The sequence below is a fragment of the Procambarus clarkii genome, chromosome 29, assembly GCF_040958095.1.
Source record: "Procambarus clarkii isolate CNS0578487 chromosome 29, FALCON_Pclarkii_2.0, whole genome shotgun sequence".
In the NCBI taxonomy this organism is placed as follows: domain Eukaryota; kingdom Metazoa; phylum Arthropoda; class Malacostraca; order Decapoda; family Cambaridae; genus Procambarus; species Procambarus clarkii.
In genome coordinates, this window is record NC_091178.1 from 26,555,115 (window position 1) to 26,561,643 (window position 6,529).

The window sequence follows — 6,529 nt, forward strand, 5'->3', positions numbered from 1 at the left end:
GTGAGGACAGGAAATACCGGCCACAGGGGCTGGTTTCCCGTCCTGATCAGCTCATAACACAGCCGCTGCTGACCTCTGGTGAGGTGACGCTTAGACAGCAACGCCATCTATGGAGTGGATAGATGGACGTTTGTGTCTAAGCCTGTAAGTGAGGTGCCCTAGAGTGTCCCCAGTACTAATGACGTGTCTGATTACAGAGTCGACCTGGGACTGCTGAATCGGACGGTGGGCAGTCTACCCAAGGCAGCCGTAGTATCTCCACGCATTTGCTGCAGAAGCTGTGAGTCACCCCCCCCGGATGAACACTGTTGTGTTAGCCTGCCTGTGAGGTGGCAGAACCAGGGATTGTCGTACCCGGGGCTGACTGGTGGAGAAGACTAGCCACTGGGGTGTTGTGGTGGTGAGGAGAGTGATCTGTGGAATCACACGAGGCTCCTGCCTAGGGCTCACAACCCTAGTATCGGTCGTGGAGTGGCCTACGCAGCGTAGCTGATTGGAACCTGCCAGCTACAGGCTGGATTTGTGGTTGAAGGCCTCCACGACGGTGCATCCAGTGGGACTGTGATTTGGCTGGCCTGTGGCCGGGGTAGACTCGTCTAGAGAATCTAAGGATTCATCGTGAGGCCACGAGAAGAGGACCAGGGCTACTCATCGTGAGCACCGTGGAGCATCCCGTGTCTTCGGAGGAAGACGAGTTATTGTAAATAATAAGTGTAGTAATAGCAACCCCGCATGTGACTGTTTATATATTTATTTATGGTGGTGGTGTAATAATATATTGAAACCAGTGCAATTGTATCCCTTCCCTTTAATTTACTTGCGTTACGGAACACACCCCTTGAAAGCCACTACTAACTTGGGGCCGGATACCCAATCTCTAATAACATCAGAGGAAGAACCCAGTTGCGACCCAATAGGGCCGTAACAGAATATGAGAAACCATTAGGCAATAACCTCATTGTTACATAATCTCTCATTAAATCCGGTAACTGTTACCCTGTGAGGAATGACACCAGCTAGCTTCAAAATGTGTGGTGGGAGTGCACACTACCATTTGGGTTTCTCATGAGTGGGCAGAGAATGCAGCAAACGTAATTTGTTTAGTATGTACCGTAAGGGTACTGGGGTGTTATTAGGGTTAATATGTACCGTAGGGGTACATTACTGGGGTGTCATTGGGGTTAGTATGTACCGCAGGGGTACATTACTGGGGTGTCATTGGGGTTAGTATGTACCGTAGGGGTACATTACTGGGGTGTCATTGGGGTTAGTATGTACCGTAGGGGTACATTACTGGGGTGTCATTGGGGTTAGTATGTACCGTAGGGGTACATTACTGGGGTGTCATTGGGGTTAGTATGTACCGTAGGGGTACATTACTGGGGTGTCATTGGGGTTAGTATGTACCGTAGGGGTACATTACTGGGGTGTCATTGGGGTTAGTATGTACCGCAGGGGTACATTACTGGGGTGTCATTGGACAGTTGATAAAACCCGCTGTCAGAAAATAGCACGGTGGGTGCCGTAGCATTTAAAAAAAAATACAGCTATTTTAATTGGTATTACAGTAGAGACTGGAAGAATGAAAAGTTCCAGTCATGGGAGTCATGTGGTAGTCGAGGGGGAGGTTGTGGGCTAGGGACCAACGGCCTAGCTACCTGTGTAAACATCAGGCCTCTCCTGCACTGACGTCACAGGCACAACGTGACCCAAGGAAGACTTGTGCCACGGAAGAGGCATTCCTCAGTCTCTAGCTGATTGAAATTGAATTGAAATTGAAATAAGTTTATTGAGGTAAAATACACACAAAGGGATGAGGTAACTCAAGCTATTCTCACCCCGTTTAGTACAAATTGTTAATACATACATAGACACACATCACAAACAATAAACATATTATCAAACATTCTGAGAGATAAACATATACATTTCCTCCTTCACAAGTAGTATGGTATCAGACGTACACACAAATTCTTTTATGACCTAGGTATACTGTATAGACAATTTGCAAGAGACATGCAGATAATTCAACAAAATATTACAGTCTTGGTGCAAAATTCTTATATCTCTCAAGAATATCATCAACCTTTCCGTTGTGACACATCCAGGCTATTTGTTCAGGAACAGTCCTTATCTCAGTGTCTCTATATACATTAGTCAACGGACAATCAAGAACATAATGGGCAAGGGTGTGAGACTTTAACATACCACATAGTTTACACCTCGTGTCATTATCATGAACATCTATCCCATATTCCCAGTAATAATTGTACCCAAGCCTGAGCCGCATGTACACAGAGTCGCTCCAAGCATTTCTCCTTTTACCATAAGTGAATGGTTCTTTCAAAGAACCTAGGGGTCAACGTGTGGTCCGCGACTGACTCGCCTTGGGGTGGCATTATGTCCGTGTTGCTCGACTTGTAAGACGTGCTCTCCCGTAGTTCAGCCAACCTGCGGAGAAGCACCGTCTAACGAGACACTAAGTTACTTCTATATCATCGTTCCACAACGCGGGTCCGTCTACAGAGTCCGGGTTCGCGACGATAGGAATTTCGGTATTACGAGTGAAACAGAGAGATATAGTGTAACTCACCACGAGGACGCTCGCAGAGTTAAACAGACTACATCAGAGTGCATCTCAAACTACCGTGATCATCCATCAACCTAGTGTTATGAGAAGTAATCTCATGGATTAAGAAACTGTGCCCAGTAGGCTGCCACTTCTTTCCATAGGGATAATAGTGTGATTTCAGTCAGTTCAGGGGGACATAGAAATTCCCGCCAGATCCGTGCTATCACACCGTGTACCTTGGCATGAGGTCGCAATCTAGAATACGCGCCACATTTTACACCATGTGCATGTACCCTCCATTCCCCACCTTCCAGTTGAGGGACGGGTCACTCCTCAGCCTCAACTTTTGAGCGAGCAACTTCCGCCCGAATGAGGTGGACCCTACCACGTGCATCGACCCATCCAGCTTGAGGATGCATACACCGGTCTTCTTGTTGTGTAATACCGTGCCCTGTGCCAGAGGCGGCTGACTTGTCATCGTCTGTTCAGCACCCTGTGTCAACCTTGGGTCATACTCCATGTGGTCTCATATAACCATGTGTGGAGAGAGCATAGTTTATCTTCAATGAACTGCAGTATTACTTTCTGCACGAATGACGAGAGGTTGAATGAGAAGGCCGGTCTAACGTGAGTACTCAATTATTATCTTCGTCATTTTGTGCTTGAGTTTCTATTGTTGACTTTACATCAACTTCCGGCCGGACGTTGTCCCATAGCACCTGTACAGGCGAGGGAAGCATAGTCAAGGAAACATATGTAAGGGACAACTACAAGTCGTTAAGCTCCTCTATTGCCTATGGCAATCTTAAGAGTAACTAATGGGTTCTCACACCAAATTTAATATTCAGTGATAATAGCTATGAATCAGGGTAGAATCCAGAAGCAGGTCTTCGTAAAATACAAGAAATATCTCAGTATGTTGCAGCGTGGGTGTTGCAATTTTCTTTTGGCAACAATAACATTTATTCCAAAAATTTAATCTAATACAAGGCGCAACAATCTTAACGTTACGTTAATGTCCTCAAGTGACACTAATGACAACTATCCAACCAGAAGTATAGCATGGACTCCTATACGTACCGCTCTTGGCTGGTATAATGAACTACACTCAACAATACACATGCTCACTTACCACTCAAGATGAAAATCAAAACAAGTTCAACAAAACAATTAACAACCATGAAAACACAGCCGGTAGGTGCTCATTACTCATAAGGGAGAGGTGAGGTGCTCATTACTCACAAGGGAGAGGTTAGGTGATCATTACTCACATGGGCGAGGTGAGGTGCTCATTACTCATAAGGGCAAGATGAGGTGCTCATTACTCATAAGGGCAAGGTGAGGTGTTCATTACTCACAAGGGCGAGGTGAAGTGCTCATTACTCATAAGGGAGAGGTGAGGTACTCATTACTCACAAGGGCTAGGTGAGGTGCTCATTACTCATAAGGGCAAGGTGAGGTGCTCATTACTCATAAGGGCAAGGTGAGGTGCTCATTACTCATAAGGGAAAGGTGAGGTGCTCATTATTCACAGAGGCGAGGTGAGGTGTTCATTACTCACAAGGGCGGGGTGAGGTGCTCATTACTCATAAGGGCAAGGTGAGGTGCTCATTACTCACAGAGGCGAGGTGAGGTGCTCATTACTCACAAGGGCGGGGTGAGGTGCTCATTACTCACAAGGGCGGGGTGAGGTGCTCATTACTCATAAGGGAAAGGTGAGGTGCTCATTATTCACAGAGGCGAGGTGAGGTGTTCATTACTCACAAGGGCGGGGTGAGGTGCTCATTACTCACAAGGGCGAGGTGAGGTGCTCATTACTCATAAGGGCGAGGTGAGGTGCTTTAGGCGGAGTCGCTCCACTCCCAACCTGTCCACTTAAATAATACACTGCATTTTATACGCTATGATCCCCAACAGACAACTTATAAAGGTACTATGAAAAGTAGTGGATCACAAATTTCCACTTTTTCTATGGGTTGATTGGTTAGGTTAGGTTGCCGTTTTGTGTTCGCGCATTTAGTACCCCGTATTTAGTCTGTTGTGGCAACTCTAGAACGGGCAGCGGAGAGAGTCATCTATGAGAGTCCCCCTAAGATGTTACATTAACAGTGTATTATAACCTACATGCAACCTGAGGTTCACTTCGTTAGAACACTGGAGAACTGGTATAGCTGATTCAACTGGTTCATCAGTTCTTTGGCCGCTACGCTGAAATGTTTAGATACGAGACAACATAGTTGCTGGTCAAAATAAACACATTGCTGATATCTATATTATTAGAATGACAAATAATAATAATAAATACTGAAATATATTGTGGCTATTTGAATGAGATGTAAGATAATAATAATAATAATAATAATAATAATAATAATAATAATAATAATAATAATAATAATGCACAGTAACGTGACACATATCAATGAGAAAATCCACAGGAGACGTGGTGAGGATTCGAACCTAGGCACCGGGTATGTCCAGGCACACGCTCTAGACGACCAGGCCACGACATCGTAAAAATAATTGCAACCTATGAGTCTGCTGAACCCACAATGATTCCCAAAGCTTCCACTAAAGTCGAACCAGGGTTTCGCACAGTTTCCCCTATGCACTCTGGCTTCGTCGTCCAGTAGTTCTACCTCTCACGCTTCCTCTTTCTATACACGGAAAATCATTGGAACATATATATCAATACGAAAATCCACAGAGGCCGTGAAGAGGATTCAAACCTATGCGCTGGGTACCCCCAGACGCGCGCTTGAAAGTGTATTGAAAGAGGGGGCATAAGATGTAAAACTACTGGACAACGGAGCCAAAGTGCATAGGGAAATTGTGTGAAACACTGGCTCGGCTTTAGTGGAAGCTTCAGGAATCCTTGTTGGTTCAGCAGAATCCCAGGTTGCAATTATTTTGACCATGTCGTAGTTTGGTCGTCTAGAGCGCCTGGGAATACCCAGCGCCTTGGTTCGAATCCTCATCATGGATCCAGTGGATTTTTCTCAACAATAATAATAAGAAGAGGAAGAAAATCATGAATTCTATTACTACTACTACTAATAATGAGCAAATCGCCAATAGCAATAATAATAACAATTAATATTTTAGCCAATCGGCCAGAGAATATATTAAAGTGGAATGTATTCATGCTGGCTCAGCACTCTCCTCATAATTACCTTAACTTACTACTCTATACATTATTGTTTTCCGTGGATGCCTGCTAGGCATATCGAGGGGTCATATGTATTTATTTATTAATTTGCCAGAAGGTACATTGGGTTGTGCAAGTATATTTACATATTTAATTAAGTGATACATTCTTGCAAAGCTTGTAACACGCTTAGCATTTCTGACAGGTCATTAAACTAATCAATAAATGTAATCATTAGTGATTTCTTATTACATTCATTGATATTTCGTTGATAGCAATACATTAGTGTAAACATGGCTCAGACAAAATAAGTTTTCCAGAATATTATCAATAGCTAGGATAAATGTGAGTGTACTGTGCAGAATTTCATCACCCAATTTATTTTTAAGTCGTGAGCAAATTTGTTTAGGATGGTTGGGGAGGAAAAGGGGTAACAAAGTTCTTATCATCGTATAAGTCTAGTTCAAGTTCAAGTTATGACTGTGTATACAGTCTCCGTGGTGTAGTGGTAAGACACTCGCCTGGCGTTCCGCGAGCGCTGTGTCATGGGTTCGTATCCTGGCCGGGGAGGATTTATTGGGCGCAATTCCTTAACTGTAGCCTCTGTTTAACGCAACAGTAAAATGTGTACTTGGATGAAAAAAACGATTCTTCGCGGCACGGGATCGTATTCCAGGGACCTGCCCGAAACGCTACGCGTACTAGTGGCTGTACAAGAATGTAACAATTCTTGTATATATCTCAAAAAAAAAAAAAAAAGTTCAAGAAAGTTTTTGAGAAAAGGAAGTACATCTCTAAAGGACTGAGTA

General features: G+C 44.1%; 1 protein-coding gene across 2 annotated transcripts in view; it reads left to right on the plus strand.

Moving 5' to 3' along the window:
* The window catches only part of LOC138369817 (type I iodothyronine deiodinase-like), a 338,522-nt gene that overhangs the window by 301,627 nt on the left and 30,366 nt on the right, over nt 1–6,529 (plus strand). Inside the window, exon 6 of one of the 2 annotated variants that reach the window (XR_011229982.1) lies at nt 198–691. The exons of the other annotated variant lie outside the window; for it this stretch is intronic. The gene's annotated coding sequence lies outside the window, so the exon portion shown is untranslated. Of the gene's footprint in view, nt 1–197; nt 692–6,529 lie in introns of those variants that run through there. 2 annotated transcript variants of the gene reach the window in all.